Source organism: Cervus elaphus, chromosome 24, assembly GCF_910594005.1.
Source record: "Cervus elaphus chromosome 24, mCerEla1.1, whole genome shotgun sequence".
Lineage (NCBI taxonomy): Eukaryota > Metazoa > Chordata > Mammalia > Artiodactyla > Cervidae > Cervus > Cervus elaphus.
In genome coordinates, this window is record NC_057838.1 from 41,915,584 (window position 1) to 41,941,370 (window position 25,787).

Below are 25,787 nucleotides of genomic sequence, written 5' to 3' on the forward strand. Positions count from 1 at the left end.
TGGAGCTGGACGTTGGGCCCTGCATGACAGGGCAAAGAGCTGGGTCTTACTTGAGACTGATGCAAAGTCTTCCAGGGCAGCCACTTCCAATTCAGGGTGCAGAACAGACCACACAGGTGGCTCCTGGGGACAGGATTGCAGAGCTTCAGGTATTTTCCGGAGAGTAGCCGTATTTGGGGGAGAGGCTAAGGCCTTGATCCCCAGAGATTGGGCACGGAACCCTGCAAGAGGCCCTACCTAAAGCAGACTCGGCTGGTCCTTGGAAGCAAAGGCCTCCCAGGCGCAGTCCTCCAACTTCAGCTATGGTGGTTGAACCTGCAGCAGCTTCACCTGGGGACAGAAATGTAAATTTTCTGGCCTTACCACAGCCTTAGTGAATCAGAAACTCTGGGGTTAGGACCGAGCAGTCCTGTTTTAATGAACTTTTCGGGTGATAGTGATGAGCATGCAAGTTTGAAAGCCCCTCTTTATAAGATATATTAGTGCCACCGGAAAGAACTTAACAGTTCTCCAGACTCACTGTTCTCAGTCCGCAGATGAGGGAACCCAGTTAAAGACAACAACTTAGTGGTGATCCTGTGCTAATGAGAACCTGGCTCTCTTGATCTTATTCTAAGTGCTCTTTATTCTTGGGTTTATGGACTTAAAGAATAAACAAAGCCCACTTTTTTTTTCTTAAAGGATCATTGTGATATTTATAAAAAGGAGGAGACAGATGGATATTTAAGAAGGAATGGTGCTGCGGTCTGTGAACTGAGGCTGCCTCATTTCTCCTAATGTTATTTTCTCAGATAATTTAGAAAAGCAGTTTTAGTGTGAATAATCTGCTCCTTTCTCCCTGTCAGTGGTAGAAAAACAAGTGTTTTGTCTTGGGTTACACCATTAAGACACTTAGGAAAGTGTAATTGCATTCTTTTATATTTGCATTACTCAATGTACTTGGCCTTGTTTTTGGATTGGAAGTCCTGGTACTCCCAAGTTATATTTATAAAGTCATTGTAGAAGGCAGAAGGTGGATTATTTTAAGGCCTGGTGTTTGTGCTTTCTCGTTTCTGTTTTGACCAAGAGAATCATAGGATTGCCCTCTTCCCCTGGCTAAGTCCTGTTCACCTTTGATGTCTTAGGCTTCCAGATCGTTTGTAACGTGCAGCCTTTTCTGACCTCTTGTTGCGTAGATCACATTTCTCTGTTGATATTTCCCACTTGCTTGAATTGTTCCTGGTAGACTGTGGCCCTCATCAGGGCAGAGACCTCATTGGTCACAATTTGAAGCTATACTCAGCTTTGAACACAGTATCTGGCCCAGGGTAATTACAGAAAAAGTTAACCATCACATGAATGCTTGCCCTCTTAATTGATTCATCATTTGTTACTCTCTCAACAAAACCCAGTTCTCTGAAGACACGGTGATAGATCTTTTCTAAAGGGACAATACACAGAATATTAAGACATGGTTCCATGGTGGAGACAAAGCTAAAAGTAACTACGTATTCAAGGAAATCCTAATGAGGGCTATTATAAGGTGTGAAATACACTAGTCAGGATGTGTCGTGCTAGCTGCCATGACTAACAGCCCACAGACTGCGGAAGCTTACCATAATAAAGATGTATGTCATGGTCCGTCTTGTCTGTGTGTGCCCATAGAACTGTCTCCATCCTCTACTGGCCATGAGAACGTGGGCTCTCCATGATCTTGGAGGAAGAACAGAGAACATGGTTGGTTTTTTTTTTTGGGTGTGGTCAGGCTTAGAAGTGGTGCACCTTGCTTTTGCTCCATCCAATGGACAAGAAGTCAGAGGTTCCAAGAGTCAGGACAACAGGGCAATATAATCTTCCTGTGTGCCCATGAAGAGGAAAATGAAATGGCACTGGTTATTATGTGATAATGCCGAGCATCATGTTACTTTGGTTTTGGCTGCTAATGTTTGATCACAATAAAGCATAGCACCTCTTGTTTTTGTAGGCTGCTCGTCAATAAACACCCTTGTTTTCCCAGAGATCAGGAAGAGCCATGACCTTCAGAGGACCTTGATTGGTGTGTGTCACAAGGAAGATGTCTTTTATTTCATTCCCAAATGAAAGCCCATCTTCCTCTGGGGTGGGGCAGGGTGATTTGTTGATGATCCAGCTGTGGTTTGCCTTCATTCCACTGTAAGGTGGAATATTCTATCCCAGGTGGGAGTGTGACTACACCCAGGTTGGGTTTCCCATGGCAAGACCTGTTTGTGTTTGTTCTGCAACTGGCCCTTTCTTTCTCTTCTCCTCCTCAAGTTGACAGGTTTGGAGAAAAGAGCTTGCTGCTGGTGATGACGCACAAAATTTTCCCCACTTACTGTTGCTCTGGGCTTTCAGAGGACCCATGGGCAAATGCTTATGTCATAGGGAGAAAACTGAAGTTACTTTTAAGACTTCAGTTTTTTGTGTAGGTCTCCCACATTGCAGGCGGATTCTTTACCAGCTGAGCCACGAGGGAAGCCCAAGAATACTGGAGTGGGTAGTCTATCCCTTCTCCAGCGGATTTTCCCGACCCAGGAATCCAACAGGGATCTCCTGCGCTGCAGGTGAATTCTTTACCAACTGAGCTATCAGGGAAGCCCACTTGTGTACTCAGATCAGGTTATTTTTATCCAGAAGATAATATGGGGAATTTTTCATAATACATCTAAGTGGAGGAAAATATGTAATAAAGTGTTTACGATGCCCTGTATTCTTCTGTTTTTTTAGAGTGAGAGGCTGGACAGGGCCAGTGGAGATGTGTAGTTGAGCTAGAGGCTGGAGAGATGTCCAGTGGCCAGATCATGAGGGCCTTGTATGGGCTAAGGGCAAGTTTTGATCTCTTTCCCCCCAAGTACTGGGGAGCCATTGAAAGTATGCAAGTGCAGAGTGAGTGCAGGGTGAGTATACCCTCACACGTGTGTGTCTGAGAGAGAGAACAGTGATGAGTGATGACTGCCTTTGTCATGTGGTTTTTGACTGCTGGGGAAGGACCTCCACAGGTGAGGGTTAGTGTGGAGACAGCATGGAACCCTCTTCCATCTCCTCCCTCTTTCTGCTAAGTTACTTGTCAATCAGGAGCTCACCATTCCCATTTCAAAGCAGGGTAACACATTGGGGTAAGTATTTATGAGGTGCCAAGCTTCATGATCGATACATATGTTGTTTTTAAGGAGCCAATGACTTAGAATTGTTTTAAGTTATTGAAAGACAAAGTTATTGTGTGCCAGTGTGGAAAGAAGAGACAAAGTATAATTTTTGTATCAGACAAATGATTTACAGTTATAATTCTCAAGTAATCAAGCTCTTTCTACAAAATTGTTTTGTTCTTTGAAAGACTTAAAGTATAAAAAGTTAATTTACTTATAGAATCTCATGAAGAGGACTTTTTAAAAGTAAGGTGGACTGTTCAGAACGTTGCTTTGAGGAATCTTAATTCAGTGCATGAGATTCTGTAACTCTGTGTTTGGGACATGAGAGATGTCACGAATCTCTGCTCTTAAGACATTTCTGGTCTGAAAAAGAGGCAATCAAGCCATTAATGAATGAGTGTCAATGAATGCATGACAAATGTCTTCCTCTTTTTGAAGTTCAGATAGCTTTTTCATATTCTATAACCAATATTGGAGAAGTTGCTTTGTTTTGGAAAATAAAAGTATAAACAATTTTAAAGAAAAATAGCACCTAATCCCATTTCCTCCAAGGCAAACTCTGTCCATTTTATTTTTTGTTTTTCTGATGCATATATTTAATATTTATGCAATTGAGAGTCTACTTTAGTTATGATTTTCCTATCTTGCTTATTTCATGTCACATTATAACAATCATCTGCACACATTTCTCTATTCCCATAATTATTTTAATGACTACAAGATACTCTCTTGTCAGATTGGTTGGGCTATCATTGACTTGCTTTTTTTATTCTGTTGGGATTGACATTCTAGGTAAAATAGATTCATAAAGTTTATCTCTTTTATGTCTTGAACCATCTTGTATACTTCACTGTTGTCATAAAACATTAATGGGGAACTGAGTTGTTTTTTTTTTTTAAAGCATTTCTCTGTCTGTATATGTCTGTGAACTTTGCCATCCAAAAAAAATAGTGAACCTTGTTACAACAACTTTACTTTCTTAGGAGAATAACAGAAGATATTTGATGAGTTTTTTTTTATGGCATATCCTATCATTGGACATGTAGCTCCTATGCTAAAGTTGGTTAATAAAGAACATCCTCCAAATCCAAGAAAACTCTTTGATTCTAATGTGGGAGAACTTTGTGTCTGATTTTGGAACTTCCAGAGGTTGCCATTTCTTGCTCCCAGCACACCCTTCTGCAGTGACATTTTAAATCTACAAATTATTTATTTTTCTTAGTTTTTTTTTTAAAAAGTCCTTATTATAAGGTTATTTTAAAGTGACTGTTGTAACCTTTACCTTAAGACAAGGACTTGATTATGCTGGTTAAGAAGAATCATCAGCGTTTTCTTCTGTTACAGTGGCACAATTTCCCATTACTTTACATAGGAGAAATGGCAGTGTGTAAAACTTCCTATCAATTTCCTAAGGCAGAAGTTAGCCTTAGAAATGATAGTGATGATCGCTTTGTAATACATAAAAATAGTGTGTTTAACAGCTGAAACTAATAAAATAAGTCAAATTATACTTCCAACAAAAGGAGGGTGATGAAAAAAGAAAAAACAGTTGGCAAATCATGGCCCTGGGGTCACATCCAGCCCACTACCTGCTTCTGTAAATAAAGTTTTATCAAAACACAGAACCCATTTGTCTACTTTTCCCCTTTGGTTGCTTTCCTACTGCAGTGGGAGAGCAGGGTAATTGTCAGAGGGAACTTAGAACAGCTGCCAAAGCTACAGAGTCTAAATTATTCACTCTCTGGCCCTTTAGCGAAAAAGGTTGCTAACCCCTGTTCTCAAATATGACCAAAGTATAGTAAAGTGCCTTATATATACTTCATAACCATCACATTAAGAATGTAAAAATGTTTAAAATATTGATTTGTTACCAATTAATATGGCCTCAACATGCATTTGTTATTATTTTTTTTAATGTGGATTTTTATTTTAAATCACCAAGAAAATCTGTGACACCCTTTTGTTGCTGGCTTTTCAAAACCTCTGTAGAAGTTTCTGGCATTCTTCTGATTATATTGGCACTGGGCACTTTCTCCTCACACTTTTAATTGAAAATATTGTATTATATTTTAGAGCATGTCATGAACTTTGTTCTTTTATAAGCAACAACCAAAAGTGGTTGAGTTAGAAATAAGTGTATTCTGTAAATTTTGGATATTAAGAGCCAAAGAGGCATTCACCTAAGAAAATGTCTGCTGAATCGACATTCCCTGACATCAGCTCATATTTCACTTCTTAGAGTCTCAGTGTTCTTATCCATAAATTGGGAATTGGATCTCTTCACAAGGCTATGTGAAGATGAAGTGAAGAAAGATACACTTGACACATTTGGGGACACATTAGCTGGCTGTCCCCTTTCTCTTTTCTACGCTTAGCGTAATTAGAGGAGCTGATAATCACAATTGTAACATACCTTTAGGGATTTTTCCAAATTTACCAATTTATGTGTGGTACTCCTAAGAATCAAGTATAATTTTGGAACCAGGTTCAAATTAGAAAAGGTCTGTGTATTTGAATATGAGATACTTGTAGTTGTAACAGACATTTCTGAGTCTCGGAGGCTTATCTTAATGCAGGTATTATTTGTGAGCCACCTCCATCTAGTGGGGTGGGGATTGGGATGTGGTGGTCTGCTCCGTGTGGTGTTTCCGGGACCCTGACTCTTATCACCCAGTGACTCTACCATATTGCAGGCACTGGAGTTCTGCCCTGGACCCCTGGGCCCACAACCCAGGGAAGAGAGAGGGCAGGAGGGATAGTGCAGGAGGCTTCTGGGTCAGGATGAAGTAACACACCCACTTTCATCTATTTGGCCAGAACTCAGCTGCAAGGACCCACCTAGCTGGAAATACATCCCATCTGTGCACCCAAGAAATGGGTGGAGATTTGATGAACATTTAACCAGTCTCTGCCAGCCTGACCACATCTTCTTGAGTTATTTAGCAGGACACATACTTAAGGCCTAAACTGCACAGAGATTGACGCTAGTAATGCCAGAATCCTTCTTTCACAGGTACCCGTGTAAATAACATAGGGAGACAGTCATGCTGGGTAGGGACAATCGATCTGTATACTTGTTTAAATAAATTTTTAAAATTCACCTGGGATCTGAATCTTCCCCCACATATTGTATGCCATTTACATAGTTTGGCATTGTGAAATCGCAGATCTTTCATAGAGTCGGTTAAGAGATACATGCATAAGAAATATTGCTTGCAGTGGCATTTTCATTCCCAAAGTGGTCTATGTGGACTTGTATTTATTTTGCTGTACTGTAAAAGCAGAAGTCATACACAGTGTTGATTGGAATTTTTATCCATGCGGACAGATAGAACATTTGTTGCAATACTACCACTATCATTTACTTCAAAGTGCACATCTTAAAATGAACCAGATCAGGACCATTTTCAACTTTTTAATACCTCTCGTGGATCTGTGCACACCTTTTTAAAGTTATTCCTTTTAAATGATGATTATATGAATATTTTAGGATTATAATCACCATTAAACGAAGGACAAAATTTATCATACCAAAATAGAAATTTAATTTAAAGTAGAAAGAACTTGATTGCAAGGTTTAGTAGACTGGAAACAAGACACATGAGAGGATATTAAAGCACACTTTTTAAAAGACCCTTAAGAGTACAGGTTTACAATAGATTTGGAAAAAACACAGTTGTATTTAGTAATGTTCGCGAAGCTCATATTTGAGACAGTCTCATCAAACTTTTGTAAGGTTGAAAAGAACACTAAAAGCAAACAAAATTTTTGGTCATTCCATGAAAAAAAGTAGCTTTAAAAAAATCTTTATTCAGTACCATGAAGGTGGTGAAGTGTATTTGAGATAGAAGTTGCTCTTAACCTTAAGGTGATTCTGTGGCTTTGGTGAAGAGTCAAGCTTGTACATGGCCGTAGGTGATTAAAAATATTCCTTTCACTTTTCTTGGAACTCTTGGCATTTCCTACTACCTGTCACTTTGTCCTTGACGAAATTTGAGGCCGAAAACAAGTTGACAAGGATGGTTTTCCAATCAGCTGTTCCTCATTTTTTCTTGGGCGATCCTTTGTTATATTCGAGTTCAGATTTACTATTCATGAACCACATTTTAATCAGTGACCATATCCGACAAATGGAAGCTAAGCGCTGGTTAGTATGTTGAAAATAAACACAAGACTCTCATTAATGTCGCTGTCTGAATAATTAGTTGAGCACCGTGTACCGAGCTGTGGCGAAAGCAAGCTGGCTTCTCGCTGGAACGACAGGCTGACAGCCGCGTCCTGGAGTGTGGTCATTAGTGTGGCCCACCATCAGCATCGTGTTACTGTGTCAAATTAGTCAGTGTCCCCTTAGGAGAGGAGCTGGACCTGCAAATTATCCTCCCACAGCCCTGCAAACCGTGTTTGCGAAACCTGCGATCAAGTGCGGGCAAATTATTAACATGGCTCATAAATTAACTAGTTTACAGGCTTATAACATTTTACAAGTAGATAATAAAGGGTAGAAAAGTTTTCCAATTGCTCTGCCCTGATGTGAGGGCTGTGATCCGCCGACGTTTCCCAGAGAAGCCCACAGCTGATGGGTTTTGAAGAGGAGCAAACCCATGGAGTGTCATACCGAATGTCTGGAAAATGTAGGCCCTGAAAGGAAGCCAGTGTAAATCCATTGGAAACAATATAATTAACTTCGTTATCTCATTGCTCTGATGAGTCCATGACAACAGTCCTCTTTCTTGTGGTGGCAGTTGCTCATTAATGAGGTCACCAATTAAGTTTGAACTTTGCCAACTGAAATTATCTGGAAAAATATTTTTGATGCATTCTTATCATGCTCTTAAGCTGCCTTGTTGAAGGGGAATAATGCTAACACAGCATGTTAAACTCATATGAGAATGATGACTCTGAAGCTGTAATGTATTTGACAAACAGTTTATATTCACATTGATAGCTGATACCTAGAAAACAGAGTGTGGACCAATCTGGCCTGAGTTTCTCTCTTATCAAGAAAAAGCAGTCACTGGGAGCCCCACCGCTTAACTCTCCTCTGAGCCCTGGTAGACAGACAGCCCACATAGTTTCCGGAGATACACGACTATTCAAATCATAAAACTTCATACATCTCCTTTTCGGTTTCAACTTCTCTGTCTGATTAGATTAGAAGACACATACGTTCACAGACTCTTGTCTGAGTTTACTGTTACGAGGAAGCAGCACACACACAGGGAAGAGGTCATGCTTTTTGCTCCTCCTGTAGTTCCATCTCCCCCGCCTGAAAGCGGGACCCTCCTGTCGTCTTCAGGGTTCTACAGCCGTCATTATCATCTTGGGGATCTAAGCAGAAACGGTCTGGCATGTAAAACCTTGCTACTGACTGCTATTCACAGAAACTTCCTGAACCCGCTTGAGGATGAGCTAACTTGTCTGTCAGCCACTTCAACTTACTTGGCAATGGGTTTGGTGAATACTCCCCTGATAAATACCCACCCCAGCCACGAAGATGCACAGTCTCAGCACACCTGAGCATACGCACAGGCTGACGGAGTTGCTGTGTCTCAGCCTTCTTCTGCAGTTCAAATGCAGTGGGAAAGAACTGTAACCTTTCGCAAGTAAGAGTTGGCGTGTGGATGCAAAGGAGATAGCTTGTCTTTTTTTTTTTCTTTTAAATAAGGTACTTATGTATGTGTGCGTGTGCACATGAGCATGTTACACACACGTTTGGGTCTGTGTCTTCTCTGGTGCTTCTACTGGACGCATTGGGAGAGACTAAAGACCAAAACCCAGAGGAAAATCTTCACTGGGACTTAGGGATCATCTTACCCTTATTTCTCAGGATGAGATAACATTGGAGTTCTGAGAAGTTATACCCCCAAGCAAGAAATGTTTGGAGTTAGAGGAACCAAACTTCCTAAGTAAATAAAAGTGCCTTCGAGAGCGGCAGTTTTACTTGGCTCTATAATGTTTCACACTTTTCTGCTATAATTGTGTACAGAACTCAGATTAGGAGCTAACAGAGTCCTGATTCTAGAACAGAAAGGACAAAATAGATGCTTGTATGTGCAGATCCTCAACTATATACTGAACGTAAAAGCCGTGCGTCAATAAGGAAGACCTGAGGCTTACACGAATGTGTTACTTTTGAAGCATTAAAGTTTTTCACTTCCTTTGCTTAACCTCTTCTGTTTTTTGTTTTTTGCTTTCAGTGTCCCTCTGTATGTTACAGTCCTGTGGCATTATGCATGCCCTCAACCAGTGACCTCCAGACTTTTTATGGCTGTGAGACACATTAAAAATTCAGGGTAAGTGACAAACAACACTTGTATTGTGTACTGATCAAAAATTGCCATCCACCCTTGCAGGTGACATGATATTGGAGATAATAATCCCTCAGAAGATAATGGAATGTCCCATTATCTATCATGAGTTCCAAAACCAGCAGGAATAGGTTTATTGCATTCCATGATAGCTTTATGGCTTTGCAGTATAGGATTTGTAACTTGGATCATGTGTGTGGAAGTGTGATGCAATAAAGGGTTGGCAGATTTTGTCTCTAAAGGGCCAGGTAGTAAATATAGTCAACCTCATGGACTGTAGTCAGCATAGAGAGTAGTATGTTGTAGAGTCTCTTGCAGCTAGTAGAGTCTCTTGAGAGTCTCTTTTGCAGCTAGTCACCTCTGCTGCTGTAGCACAAAACTAGCCATAGATAATAGATAAACAAATGGGCATAACTGTGTTCCAATAAAACTTTATTTGCAAAGCCAGGTCAAGAGCCATATTTGGCCTAAAGGCCATAGGTTGTAGACCCCAGATCTAATGGCAAATAGATGGGGAAACAGTGGCCGACTTTATTTTTCTGGGCTCCAAAATCACTGCAGATGGTGATTGCAGCCATGAAATTAAAAGGCCCTTACTCCTTGGAAGGAAAGTTATGACCAACCTAGACAGCATATTAAAAAGCAAAGAGATTACTTTGTCAACAGAGGTCCATCTAGTCAAGGCTATGGTTTTTCCAGTAGTCATGTATGGATGTGAGAGTTGGACTATAAAGAAAGCTGAGTGCTGAAGAATTGATGCTTTTGAACTGTGGTGTTGGAGAAGACTCTTGAGAGTCCCTTGGACTGCAAGGAGATCCAACCAGTCCATCCTAAAGGAGATCAGTCCTGGGTGTTGATTGAAAGGATTGATGTTGAAGCTGAAACTCTAATACTTTGGCCACCTGTTGTAAAGAGCTGACTCTTTTGAAAAGACCCTGATGCTGGGAAAGGTTGAGGGCGCGAGGAGAAGGGGACGACAGAGGACGTGGTGGTTGGATGGCATCACCGACTCAATGGACATGGGTTTGGGTAGACTCCGGGAGTTGGTGATGGTCAGGGAGCCCTGGTGTGCTGCGGTTCATGGGGTCATGAAGAGTCGGACACGACCAAGCGACTGAACTGAACTGACTAAACTGAACTGATCTAATGCATCAAAGGAAATAAATGACCTAGAATCAAGATAACTCACTGGGTAGCAGTCTTGAGCAATCTTGAGCAAACAATTTATCAGGATGAAATGGGAATTAAAAAAACACCTGCATTTACTACTGAGGTAAGAGTAGGATGTAGTTGTAAGGATGAAACATCATATAATGAACATGAAAGGACTTTGAAAATTTTGAAATTCCTTACAAATGTAATGGATGCTCTAGACCATCATTCGGCTTCACGCTTTTAATCACATTGGGCTTTCATGAGCTAGATCAGTGTGAGGGAAAGCTCTTTTATTTTCTAAGTCTTGTGGTTTGTCTCTACCTTCCTTCAGTTTTGAAATGTTGCTTTAGTAGCAAATATGAATGAAGAGTTATATGGATACATTATGGAAGGCTGAAGATCAAATGCCAATGAGGAACTATTAAATTTCCTTTAATCATCAAATTTGGAGAGTGTTTTCAGATCTTCCACCTTTAAAATAGCTTTGGATGTCTCCAAGTGTGTTTGAATTTCACAAGTCTTGCATGTCAAAACATAGAGACAGGTTCAGCAAATATGCTTCCCTGGACTAGTGGTACTAATTACGAGAGAGAGTCATACTTAAACAAACAGTTTGATGAATAGAGGGGTAATCAGAATCTCAATTCATGAATTTTCTAGTTTTTTTTTCTGACAAAATGTAGGATAATCTTTAGCTATGTTTTTATGTCTTTATATCAGATAAGAATGATTTTCTAGTAACACATGCAAGTATGTAAGTTTTAAAAGATTAGTAGTATTTTCTCTGTCATAAAAGATATCAAGGGGAGAGCAATCTGTGTTTCCTGTCTTCGTGCCATCTTTGCTTGCTTGTTCAAATGTTATTTATTTTTAAGGTCACACTATGGCTGCTGCCTCTGCAGTCATTACTTCTACATCCTGAAAGAGGCAACATTACAGCAAGTAAAAAGAGTAGTCTTCCCAGCTGAGGAAGTCCTCTTTAAATAACTTTCCGTGAAGTCTTACTGATGGTTTCTACTTACATCATTTTAGTCACCATTAACATAAGGGTGTCTGATAATTACATCCTTAGACTTGAAGAATTTGATGTCCTAGATCAATTCCAGGTTCTAGTAGTAATGAAGAAAAGGTATCTGATTATTGAGCAACAATTGTGGTTACTTACATGAGATCATGCTATCAGTTTTTCTTCCATGTCTAGTTTTTATTTATTTTGATGAATGCCTTCTTTCTTCTACTGATTTGGTGTGTATAACATCTTACTTGAACTTTGTATGTTTGAATTTCAGCTTATTCAATTCTCAGCAGAGATACGTATCTCAGTAAATATTTTAGGGCTATAATATTATTACTGCAAGTGCCATGGCAAATTCTAAGAAAGAAATTTCTGTCTCAAGAGAGCTATCAACCAAAATTTAAACAGCCAAATTTGTGAATGGATTTTCTGTCCTCTGGATGAAAGGTTTTGTTAAAGCCTGAGTACTAGTGTGAAATCAGAGCTGAATATTCAATGGAAAGGCTGATGCTAAAGCTGAAACTCCAATCCTTTGGCTACCTGATGCAAAGAGCTGACTCATTTGAAAAGACTCTGGTGCTGGGAAAGATTGAAGGCAGGAGGAGAAGGGGACGACAGAGGATGAAATGGTTGGATGGCATCACCGACTCAATGGACATGAGTTTGAGTAAATTTCGGGAGTTGGTGATGGACAGGGAGGCCTGGAGTGCTGCAGTCCGTGGGGGCGCAGAGTCGGACACGACTGAGCGACTGAACTGAACGAGTGCTAGTGTGAGGTCCTAGGACATACTGGCCCTCACTTAATTGTGTTCTTCCCAGTATGTGTGCGGGCTGTCACTGATGACTTTATACTGTCTCTCAGAGTCTGGACAATGCCATCTACTCTGCATCTCTGATTTTGCTGTTTTGCTGTATATCTGGTGAAAGCTTCCCTTGGAGGACGGGGGAGACCTGTGAATCATTCGCATTACTCTATTCCAGGTTGGTCTGGACTTTATTCTTGTGAAAATTACTATCTCGCTGAATGAGACTTCCCTTTACTTCCTAATGTAGTCTCTGCCTATACTAGTGGTAGGTGCTCGTGGGACATGGTAGCTGATGCACTCCTAGACATTTACTGAATGCCTGCTGTAGATACAGGAGAGCACTATGGGCAAGAGGGTCTACACTGCAATTAAATCAGCTGAGATTCAGATTCTACCTTTTCCGTTTACTGGCTGAGTGAACCTGGAGGGTAAGTTACTTAACCTTTCTGGGCCTTGGCCTCCTCATCTGGGAAATGGGGATAGAGATAGGAGATAGATTCCTGTAGCAAATTACTGAGATGGTATGTGTAAAGAGCTTAGTACAGTTTCTGGTTGGTAAAAAATGCCAGTACTGTGCCCCACACCCTGGGTGAGGTGGTGGAAATCCCTGTCTTTGAGGAGTTTTTACCATCCCCTGGTTAGTTCATTGGTTCTTGTTTTACTGGCAGACAGTGTGTATTTCACAATCATCACGTCTTGCCTAGCATACACTTGGAGGTGTAAGTGAAGCCCCAAGAGGTGACTTTGATGCCCAGTGTCAAATACACTGCAACCATGGAGCAGGACAGCGGCTAACAGGACCTAGATCCCTGGGTCCTGTTTTGACAGTTTCCCCTGAGAGGCATGCAGTGGTTTTTTTAATTCCATTTTTTACTTACTCAGACAATGGGCCTGCCTAGCAAGCAGAATTCACTAACTGATTTCAAGTTGGTATTGCTGATGATAATCTGAAACTCAAGGTTTCACTCATGCAGGCTGACACCACACAAGGTTGGTCTGGCCTGGCCCCATCCCCGGCCCTGCCTCTGTGCTGAGTCCACAGAGCAGCCTCTGGTCCGTCACACATCTTCTTGGGACTGGCCTCGGAGGATAGTGGTGTCTGCACACAGAAGCTGCTGCGTGATTGTGACCGAGACTGTCGGCAGTACTCATAGGCGGCTCAGCTGGCTGTGTGTCCCAGAGACTTGACCATGGCTCTCTATTGAGTGGACTTCCCAGGTGGAGCTAGTGGCAAAGAACTTACCTGCCGGAGTGAGGAACCTGAGAGACGCAGGTTCGATCCCTGAGTTGGGAGGATCCTTTGGAGGAAGCAATTCTCCAGTCTTCTTACCTAGAGAATCCCATGGATAGAGGAGCCTGGCAGACTATAGTCCGTTAGATTGCAAAGAGTCAGACAGGACTGCAGCGACTTAGCAAGCATGCCTGTCTGTTGAGTAGTTGATTCTGTGAAAGAGGTGACTTGAAAGATCTTGCTTTTTCAAGAGACTCTTGGAAACTGCATTTTTGCTCTGTGGTTTCAAATATTTTATTTAGATACTGTTACCATGTTCAGATGTCATAAAATCTCTCTTGCCTCTGGACCATGGGATTCTTTCCCTGGAACAACTTCTGTGTTTCACAGGGCTAACCCCTCTTCTCATCTTTTTTTGTTCAGTTCAAATATCAGCTTCTTCAAGTGACCTTCCCTGACTACCCACATTATAGTTGATTTCCCTCCCCGCCCCCCAACCCCCTACTCTGAGGCATCCAAGACCCTTGTGTGTTTCATTTACTACAGCTTCTGGCACTTTCTGAATATACCTCTTTACCAGGCAGTAGGCAAGGGGCAGGTCCATCTGGTTCAGTGTGGCTTCCTTGTGGCCGACAGTGCCCAGTCAATAGTAGGCAGGCTGGCAGTCAGCATTCATTGAATCGGTCAGAGGATATTTGGGATTTCCCTGTGGATTTCTGTAATTCATAGTACCTAAGGTCAGTTTTCATTCCAGTTCCAAAGAATGCTCAAACTACTGCACAGTTGCACTCATCTCACACGCTAGTGAAGTAATGCTCAAAATTCTGCAAGCCAGGCTTCAGCAATACGTGAACCATGAACTTCCAGATGTTCAAGCTGGTTTCAGAAAAGGCAGAGGAACCAGAGATCAAATTGCCAACATCCGCTGGATCATCGAAAAAGCAAGAGAGTTCCAGAACAACATCTATTTCTGCCTTATTGATATGCCAAAACCTTTGACTGTATGGATCACAATAAATTGTGGAAAATTCTGAAAGAGATGGGCATACCAGACCACCTGAAACACCTCTTAAGAAACCTGTATGCAGGTCAGGAAGCAACGGTTAGAACTGGACACGGAACAACAGACTGGTTCCAAATAGGGAAAGGAGTACGTCAAAGCTGTATATTGTCACCCTGCTTATTTAACTTAAATGCAGAGTACATCATGAGAAATGCTGGGCTGGAAGAAGCACAAGCTGGAATAAAGATTGCCGGGAGAAATATCAATAACCTCAGATATGCAGATGACACCACCCTTATGGCAGAAAGTGAAGAGGAACTAAAAAGCCTCTTGATGAAAGTGAAAGAGGAGAGTGAAAAAGTTGGCTTAAAACTCAACATTCAGAAAACTAAGATCATGGCATCTGGTCCCATCACTTCATAGGAATAGATGGGGAAACAGTGGAAACAAGTGTCAGACTTTATTTTTCGGGTCTCCAAAATCACTGCAGATGGTGATTGCAGCCATGAAATTAAAAGACGCTTACTCCTTGGAAGGAAAGTTATGACCAATCTGGATAGCATATTAAAAAGCAGAGACATTACTTTGTCAACAAAGATCCGTCTAGTTAAGGCTATGGTTTTTCCAGTAGTCATGTATGGATGTGAGAGTTGTACTGTGAAGAAAGCTGAGCTCCGAAAAATTGATCCTTTTGAACTGTGGTGTTGGAGAAGACTCTTGAGAGTCCCTTGGGCTGCAAGGAGATCCAACCAGTCCATCTTGAAGGAGATAAGTCCTGGGTGTTCACTGGAAGGACTCATGCTGAAGCTGAAACTCTAACACTTTGGCCACCTCATGCGAAGAGTTGATTCATTGGAAAAGACCTTGATGCTGGGAGGGATTGGGGGCAGGAGGAGAAGGGGATGACAGAGGATGAGATGGCTGGATGGCATCACTGACTCAATGGACATGAGTTTGAGTAAACTCCGGGAGTTTGTGATGGACAGGGAGGCCTGGCGTGCTCGATTCATGGGGTCGCAAAGAGTCGGACACGACTGAGAAACTGAACTGAACTGAACTGAAGAGGTCTGCATCTGAGTGAGAGAATAAGAAAACAAAGAAACCCGTCCAGGTCACCTTTATTATAGGAGTGGAATCCTACCCCCGGGTTTTCTCTTGGTAGCTTCCTCTCTACATTGTACGAGGTTTTGGTATTCTGTGTGTCCCATCCGGAAAGGGTTATACATTATCTTCCCCATGAAGACAGAATCATTTGCTGTCTGGTCCTAAAGCTTATGGTGGGCGGTACAAGGTAATTAAGGACATTGAATTGCAAGCTCAAATCCCAGCACTCTCATTCCCTGGTTCTTTGTTCTTGGACAAATGTCTCTCCCTGCTCCCCTCTCAGTATACTTACCTGAGGCTGGGGAACTAGCATGCCTCAACTCATGGTGTTCATACAAGGATTAAGGGAAATAATATGTGTACAGTGCTTTGTACAGGGACTGGAGCACAATCATGATGCTGTTGACTTAGAAAGATTATCAAAAGGGTACTGGGAACCTCACTGGCAAAACCCATATTGCACTCTCTTGTGATCATTTTAATGGGGGAAAAGATGATGAAGAGCCTTAACTCCCTACTAGAGTCACTCATTTCATGCACTGAGTGAACTTTAAAAGGTGCAACATGAGCAAGGAGTGGGGTGAACTGTCTTACACTTGTTGTTGACATGTAGACTCTTGGATGTTAGGGATCTGTTTCAGATAAGGCCAGTTATAAACCGCAGATGCTGGGACGGCTCAGTGTTTGAAGCCTGATCCACATCCAAAACCCACTGTGAGTTTGCGGAGTTCAGGGTCCTGCAGTATCCGTACACTGCCTGCCTGGGGAGGTGTTTCATCCTTAAGTTAATCAGAGCTTGTCTGATCCCCTGCCTTGTTATAGACCATGTCTTAAGTTGGCTATAAATTCTAATTAAAAAAGAAATTACACTCTTGATGGATTGGTCCTGAAAGTTTACATAGCTCTTTTTTGATAGAAAATTCAAGCCTATATGGATTGAAAGGACATAGAAATATATGTCTTTCATTGAGCTCTGACTTCTCTCACTTGCTTAAGGCAGAGGATATGTTAACAGTTGTTGTGCTGTTCGCTGGGCCAGATTGAACTGTGCTGTTCATTGTGCGTTTGCTGGGTGAAAGCCGAAGCACAGAGACGGACTTGTCTCTGTCTGTATCCCACAGCTTTTAGTGGTAAGAGATGGCATTTATGTAATCATACTCTCTCTTCTTTATTTGTGGAAAGGTTATCAAATAAAAGAACCATGAATTTTTCTTGATTTATAATTTGTACCCTCTCAACTTGTAAAAAAAAAAAAAAAGCATGACTGAAATACAGTTTAGGGCATCAGATTTGGTTCCTAGTACCCTTTTTAGAAACAAAAAAAGTAAAGTTCAATAAGCAGGAGTTAAGTGAAGCAAATGATTAAGGAAAAACTTTTATTAGACTTGTAACAACCCTTGGAGTGGCAAAGACCCAGGATTTTTCCATCTTGAAAAACATGCAACATCCCTGTCTGCCAAATACCATTTCAGAAACTAAAACAGCAATCACAAACGGGGAAACCAATCCATGTAATTGGAGACTTCATTCATGTTATTTACATGAGGATCCTGGTAACCTGGATCAGCCCTTAGGCAGCCCTCTTCTCAATATCCTGATGCGTGAGTGTTAGTGGGAAAGACTAAGAATGTTCTGAGGGTTTTTCTCTGATGTTTTGAAATGTTGCTGTGTTTTCTGGGTCCAGTTCAGTGTACCTCTCGGGGCCTGGCGAGTCTGGTTGTGATGCTCTGGGGCTAGAATTTCTCTTTACTTCCTCTTACGGTCATCATTCATCTTTTACCCTGAGTGTTCCAATTAGAGGAGATGGTACCTCGTCTTGGCCCATATCTGCCCCAGACCATTCATTACCCGTGACACCAGTGCATTCCTCCACTTCTGACTCAGTTCTTAAACATGATAATTTTAAAAATCTGGGTAATATTCCAGTGTGTAGAAGTCCCACGTCTTCTTTCTTTATTCATCTGTCAGTGGGCATTTAGGTTGTCTCCATGTCCTGTCTCAATTGTAAATAGTACTGCAGTGAACCTTGGGATGCATCTCTGTTTTGAATTATGTTTTTCTCAGGGTATGTGGGATTGCTGGGTCATATAGTAGTTATGTTTTTAGTTTCCTAAGGAACTTTGCTACAATGGAATATTACTCAGCCATAAACAGTAACAAAATTGGGTCATTTGTAGAGATGTAAATAGACCTCGAGTCTGTCATACAGAATGAAGTAAATCATGAAAGACAGACCACCTATCATTTATTAATGCATATATGGGAATCTAGAAAATGGTATAGATGGACTTACTTGCAGGGCAGGAATAGAAATGCAGATGTAGAGAATGGCCACATGAACACTGTGGGCTAGGGTGGGATGAACCGAGAGATTGGAATTGACATATATACTCTAGCATGTGAAAGGCAGACAACTGCAGCATAGCACAGGTGGCTCAGCTGGGGCTCTGTGGTCACCTCGGTGGGTGGGATGGGGGTTGTGGGAGGGTGTCCAAGAGGAAGGGGATATACACACACACATATAGCCAATTCACTTCATTGTACAGCAGAAGCCAACAAAGTATCATAAAGCAACTATACCCCAAAACAAAAACACCCAAAAGAGGGGAAAATAAACAAACCTAGAATAAAGCATGCTTAGACCTTCTTGGCTTTTTGTAGCTGTAAATGCCCAGAAGAGGGTTGCATTTCATGTTATTACCAATCCTTGTGTGTGCAGTTGCCCCATTCTCCTTCTAAGTAATGAGACAGAAAAGTAGAATTTTCAGGACTCCGGAAAACTTAATAGTGAGAAAGTCTAAAAACCAGCAGTGAGGAGAAACACTCTAATTTGTAAGATGTCTACCCTATAATAGCTGCCTTTACTGGGAGCTTATGTATAAACTCACACAAACTCTATGAGACAGGTACAATTCTAAAAAGTCCGTTTTACAGATGAGGAAACCGAGGTGTTCTGAGGTGAAATGACTCCCTCAGACTTCTCTGCTTGTTAGAAATAGAACTGGGATTTGAACCCAGCTACTCTTCCTCTCTTGCCATCGCTCCTAACCACTACACCATATTGTCTTCACCTTGTAGGCATCTTCTCAGGGTATTAATTTTGCAAGCATGGTTTTGTGTTAACATGCATTTTTCACTCTGGGGCTGCTTGTACACTGCATGTTGAGACTTTATGCTTCCGTGTCATCTAACTGGATCTGTTTAATCTTGGTAGACTTTTTCAAATGCTTTAATTCTTTTTGCTAGTACAAGAGCTATGGGAAATAAAAGCATGTCCTGGTGCGATTCAGAACAAGGACAGCCACTTAATTGGCGTTCTCCGGTCTCTAACTGGGCATGCCTGTTAAGACATTTTCTCTAGATCTTTGAGTCATTTTTCTCTGGTACATTATTTTAATTAACCTCATCTCTGCAGCCCTCATTTTATTTCATGTTAGCCTCTGACCACTCAATGATTGATTTATTCCGCTCAATCACCTGTATGGGAAAGTGTGGCAATCGAGAGGGCCCCCTTCCCAAAGCAGCAGTCTTGTACCTGGGACTTTTTCCCAGCAAGCAGATTCAGAATTTGTTTTGTTTTTAGTTATTGAGATACATTCACTTTGAAGGCTGTTAATTTACCGGGGTGAAGATTTGGATACTTAGAGGTAACACTGGCCAACAATTAGGAAGTCTTCGGTTGCTTGGTCAATAGAGTCCCAGAGGCAGAAGCCGTATGCCAAGGGCTTTGATGTTCAAAAATAGAGAGAATAGATTTTAAAAAGTAAAATATTTAACTTGACACTATATATAAAAGCCAGTTGCAAAAGACCAACAATTACGCTGCTTTTACTTAAGGGGTTTGAAGTACCTGTAATCTCTGTTCACACAAACAGCAGACCATTTTTAATACCTGTGCCTTAAAGTACTGAGCCCACCACTTGTTAGATCTCTTGGGTGACACTTGTGACCAGCTCAGGCATAAAGAGGAATTAACTGGCTCATGATTCTGAAAAGTTGGCTAGTAAAGTGAGCTCAGACGCATCTGCAGTAGGGGTCAGATCATGCTCTTGAGTCTTGGTCTCAGAATCTTGGCTGTGCGATGCTCTGTGTTGCTTTCATTCCTGGAAGTGTTGACCAGACTGTGGCAGATAACCATTCTTCAGTCTGCTTTCATACAAACTCCAGCAGAAAGGCATCTTTTTCGACGAGTTCTAGCAGCTCCCATAAAATTTGGATCTTGCTGGTTCTGTGATTGATCCCTTGTGTACCATGTGCCTGTCACAGAAATAACTCTCTCTGGTTGGAGCAGGGATAGATGGGGGGAGCTGTGAGGGGTCTGTAGCATGGTGTGGGTCATGCGCTTGTCTCAAGAGTGGTAAATGACCTTTTATCTGCACAAGATGATGGAAAGTGGGTGAAAGGGGTGCTGATCTCAGAAGAGGGGGACAGTATTTTAGGAAGATAGAGTGCATATTGTACTTTTTTTTTTTTTTTAAACACAGAGGCCCTTTTTTGTTTTGTAATAATTTCAAACTTACAGAGAAGTTGCACGAGTAGTTAAGGAACTTTCCAAAAGAAATCCTTTGCCTGGATTCAACATTTTGCCCCTTGGCTCTACCATTTTTCATCCATCTGCCTCTAGAATACACATACACATATTTATACCTATACATAACTGATTTTCAGAACCATTTTAAGAATTGATTACAGATGTCATACCCTTTTATTCCTAAATAAATCACTGGGTTTTTCCTAAGAACAAGGACATTCTTTTTCATAACAACAGTACAGTGATCAAAAATGAAGTTGCTCAGTTGTGTCTGACTCTTCGTGACCCCATGGGCTGTAGCCTACTAGGCTCCTCCGTCCATGGAATTTTCCAGGCAAGAGTACTGGAGTGGGTTGCCATTTCCTTCTCCAGGGGATCTTCCCAACCCAGGGATCAAACCTAGGTCTCCTGCATTGCAGGCAGATGCTTTACCATCTGAGTCACCAGGGGATGATCAAAATTAAGAAGTAATATTGATGCAGTATTAATAAATTATAGTCTAACGTCAATCCCTATTCAAATTTAGTCCCATTGTACCAGTCATGTCTTTTATATCTATTTTTTTTCCTTGTCCAGGATCGCTCAGAAAGGCACTGTACTTGATGCATAGTAAAGACACAGAATTACAGAGTTGGAAGGTACCTTTAAATATCTTATAGCCCAGCTACCCATGAGTGTCATCTGAGATGTTCCTCATGAAGGTGTCTGTCTAATACTTGGGCATCTCCACTGACATTCACTGTGAGGAGGTGTGTTTTACCTCAAAAATACTATCATACCTCTGTCCTCAAGGAGCCTGGGCATCATTCATTGCTTTCCTCCTATCTGCCCATCTGTCCAACCATCCGTCTACCGTCTGTCACTGTTGTAGGTCCTAAAGCAAGGTCTTTGATTTCAACATACTTATATCTACAAAGTGGACAGAAAGGTCAGTTAAAATACAGTGATAGAGGAGGCACAGGAATACTGGTGGACTGTGTGTATGAGGTTGGGGAGGGGGTGCAAGAAGAGGGAGGTGTTGCTGGGACCCTGAAGAATGAGTAGGAGTTGCCAACTAGCCAAGGAAGAAATGATCAGATTGGTGGACTTACTACCTCCTCTAGGACTAATTTTTACTGACTGGATTGGAATGACTTGGGGAAAATGGCTTATAAAATATCTTAGCCCATGACTATATTAAAATATATTCAGTACATGTCTTTTAGGCCATATCAGTGATATTAGTGATGGGAAATAGCTGTAAATGAAAGATCTTTGTATAGACTAGCCATATGGCATCTTTCAGGTTAGCCCAGTTTTCCTTTATTCTAATAAGTACATGAGAAATGTGAATTAATAAAGCTTCCATGAGTAAAATTTTGTTGAGTTAAAGTAATAGAGTTTTTAATTACACTTCTCTAAGAATTTTGAAAGGATTAGAAATTATTATTAATTAGATGTATTTATGTATTTAATAATATGATAGTTATTAATTATATATATTATTCATATATTCTTATGGACAAAAAGAGTAAATACTCTAAATTTCAACTTTCAGGCCTGTTACCTGAAGATAAAAATAGTACCTTCTCAAGCATTAGGTCATGTGGAGAATAAACATATTGATCAGTGTGAAATAGTGAACATGATGCCAGCACCTCGTAAGCACATAATGGATATTACTTATTTTCAGGGCTTGTCTGTGATTTTTACCCCTTAGGTTGTCAAAGGCTTATCAAAGTAATTTATATTGTATTAGTGACTAATAACTAGTTGATCTAAAAATGTTTTTCCATATTACTCTGAATATATTTTTTATTTTTACATATTCTATTATAAAAATTAAGGATATTAAAGATGGTAAGATTTAGCAAAGAACTTTTAACTCCACATGCTTTTAATGCTTTCCTGAATTAATAATTTTCATGTCCATCATATTTTCTCCTTGGCCCACAATTCATCCCATATTTGGATCTTGGCAAATGATGACTTGGTTAATTAGGCAGTCTGTTAACTCTGATTACTAAGTTATAGCAGATCAGCATAGAAGCATCACTGTGCAATTTGGATTAAAAGGCTCTTCATTTTATCAAAACAAATTTACATTTAGGGATAAGTATGTAGAAATGCATTAAGTTAAAATGATGCATTTAATAAGGAAAATTTTTAAAGGGTAAAGAATTATTTCCTCCAACAAAGTTATTTTTTATTATGACATTCGTCACATTATCTTTTGCTGGAAATAGACTTAAAAGCTTGGAATTTTCTTTTAAAGCTTGAAAATTATAACTGATTTAATCCCTTTATTATACAAATATGATGGATGCATTGCACTTTTATTTAAGCATAATTTAGTGTGGCGATACATGGTTATATTTCCAGTTCTGACCACAGTGGCCTCTGATGCTGGACTTACCTGTGGAAATGAATCTTGACTGAGTTGGCGGGAGGAATTAGTGGGTTACATTAAGGCTCGCTGTCTTTCATGGCTGAAGGCATTGACAGTTATTAAATAAGATTGGGCCTCCGTAGTCCTTCCTCTCTCTTATTTAATAGTTCATCATCACTTAAGGGCAGTTGGAGTATCAAAACCTTGCTAGCTTATTCCAGCTCTATCTCTGCCTGCCTTCTTTCTTTTCTTAGCTCATTAACACTGAGCCTTGTGGAAAATGAACAAATATGTAAACCCAAGAATAATTTTCCAGATGCAATAAACCCTGATATTTATGTTAATTTCTCCTCAAGATTCTATGAAGTGTCAGTAATAGTCAGAAGACGGCATCTTACCCTTCAGTCTCTCCTGCTCTACACACATACCCACATGTGCATGTGTCCGTGTGCATGCACGCGTACACACACACACACACACACTCTGAACTCATCACAGGCATCTAGGAGGTGTTGAATAGGTATTTGTTGGAGTCCGATTGGTGGAAAAGTCAAAACAGTGACAGCCTCTCGCCTCCAGGTTGCTCTTAGAGCTAGTTCAACAGCTGGGACCCTGTCCGATATTGCAACCATGAAAATAAATGGAACTGATGAACTTAACATTTATTTTTTTAATAAGCTTACTAAATCCTGAGCTTTATGAGTTGCTGTGTTCTAGTTTCATGGGAAATAGAACCAGAGAGAAAATATGTATTCTTATATTCAGTGAACTTAGTATCTTGTTGATGGGCTGAGTATCGTGTTGAGGTGACCATAGGTCAGAAATAGGAAACCTTAGTTCTTTAACTTGATTCATTGAAAGCAACCAGTTTATGCAAAACTGGCCTTTATAAGGCTAGAAGACCCTCTGACTTTGTAGATAGAGCAGAACTTTGCTTAACTCAAAAGGGAAATTGGGTTTTTAGGAATTTGATTATTTTCTTTTAATTGGGAATATTTAGTAATAATTATAGGTGACACTTATTTTGGAGGAGCTTGTGGCTGGTTGTTCAAAGGTAAAGTGATGTTTTGAGCTCCAATTTGACAGATTTGAATGACGGCTTGAATAATTCAGTTTCCCTACCTCCCCATTCCTTCCCAAAGAACAAACCAAATAAGGAATTTTTTAAAACTCAAACCATTCTAGAGTATAGGAATTCTTAGTCATTTTCAAAAGAGGTAGTTTGACAGAGAGACGTCTTCTGGGACTTTTATGTGTGAGGTAAACCCATTGGAATGTTAATTTTTTCTAATAGGACTTTAGTTACTTAAATAATGCATGTATTATAATAATAAATTGCCAGTAGAGTAAAAGAACCTTCTGAAAAACAGTTGCCTAAGGAATGAGATAAGAAGCAAAGTCCAGTTATATTTTCAAGTAGCTCTTGAGACAGAATATTCTTGCCCCACATCAGTGGGTCCTCACAAAGTATTAATGGCAACGTCAGAGAACTTTCTCAATTAAGTACTTCTTTAATAAATAGGTCTGTGGGCAGAAGCAAGTAGCCTTATTGGAAGGTTGGGTACTGTGACTCTGTGGTTTTATTAATTACATTTATTCCTTTAAAATGACCTTGGATGAAAACAACCACCCCTTCTGTGGTCATGGTTAGCAGATGTTTACCGTAATTCTTTGCTTGGTGAAAAAAAAAAAAATGCCTCTTCCACCCAACAAAAACAGCCACGTTTGCCTGGCTCAATCAGAACTTTGGCGCTTGGGTCTTACTTTATATATCATGGCTCCAGTCACACAACCTTTCCAAGTGTGAGGCTTAGGTCACTCCCTCCAACATCTGCAGGAGCGCGTTGCTCACAGTGATCTATTATGTGAGTGCTTAATTCTTACACTGTTTTTGGCGTTCCTTCCTCATTGAAACCAATATCCTATATGCAAGGCTCTCTTTGTTTTTCTTGTAGAAGCATGCAGGCCCCTCCTTAGTTTTTAGAGCTTTCACCTAGGCCTGATGGCCGTTTTTGTGAGGATTTTGAGCATACAAATAAAGGCAAGGTTCACTTTCTTCATCTGAGAGTTTAGATTTTCCTGGGTTCTCTCTGAAATGAAAGGCATCTCCGTGTCACATATTTTTTGTTTGAAAAGCATCTTTTCTTATTGCATGTTGTGCCTGTTTAACCGCCTCACTCCTCATATTTTTTTTCTGGCCAATTCTTGTTTTTTTAAGAGCATTTAGTGATTGTGAACCTTTAGGTGGTCCTTAACTACACCTGCCATTCGTGGTTCTAGTGAGTATTTCAAAAGCAGCCCCCCTTTTTTTGTCCTGAATTTCCCCACTGAAGAATGCCTCTTGCTCTTAGGCAGCGCTGAAAGGAAATACAACAGCACAACTTTGCTTTTCTTGGGAAGCTCCTCCCTTTGGAATGAAGAACTCTGGGTGGCTCTTCTTATTTTGTCTCTATCGCCAAAATAAGCAGGGATCTTGCATAACACCAGGGTAGGAAAAAAGAAGTAATTTTAAGGGAAGCATATGTTCATGTCGAGAAAAAGGGAGTTAGAACTGGACAGAGGATAGTGGCCCACAAAGCTAAAGACATCATCTTTTTAATTCAGGTAGGAAACCAGGTTTGATCATTTTGGTATATTTTATAATATAAAAAGTTGCTTCCACATATTGCCAGGTCTTTTCTTTGATCCAGTTAAAAATAAATCTTGAAATCAAGAAACCAAGGTTTATAGGTTAGTTAGTTGATGTATGTGGAGTTAGATCAAGTCTTTTATTTGTGAAATTATTTTCCTGTGATCCTATAATAGTTAACACTAAGGGATTTCCTTGGAGATCACTTGGTTAGAGATGCTTGCTCTAATCTGAAACCAGTGCCAGAACTAGCCAGATAGGATTTTTATTTGGTCTGACTTTAGAAGCAAGGAAAACACATCTGAGTATTAAAATGAACCAAAGATGCCTACTCTAGCTGTTTGGCTGATTAGTGGACATATTATTTTGTCGTTTTAAGTGATTCCAAATAATGTCTGTTGATAGAAACAGAGCAGACACTTCAGTATTTCAGACTGTTTGTGGGTGGCAGGTTTTGAAAATGCAGCTGATTTGCAAAAAGAAAAAAGAAA

At 40.5% G+C, this 25,787-nt stretch overlaps 1 protein-coding gene across 6 annotated transcripts in view; it reads left to right on the forward strand.

The window, feature by feature from the left end:
• FOXP1 (forkhead box P1) overlaps positions 1-25,787 on the forward strand; it is a 611,760-nt gene that overhangs the window by 218,132 nt on the left and 367,841 nt on the right. For all 6 annotated transcript variants that reach the window (XM_043886570.1, XM_043886571.1, XM_043886572.1 and 3 more), the window contains one exon: positions 9,344-9,439. The gene's annotated coding sequence lies outside the window, so the exon portion shown is untranslated. The remainder of the gene's footprint in view (positions 1-9,343; positions 9,440-25,787) is intronic.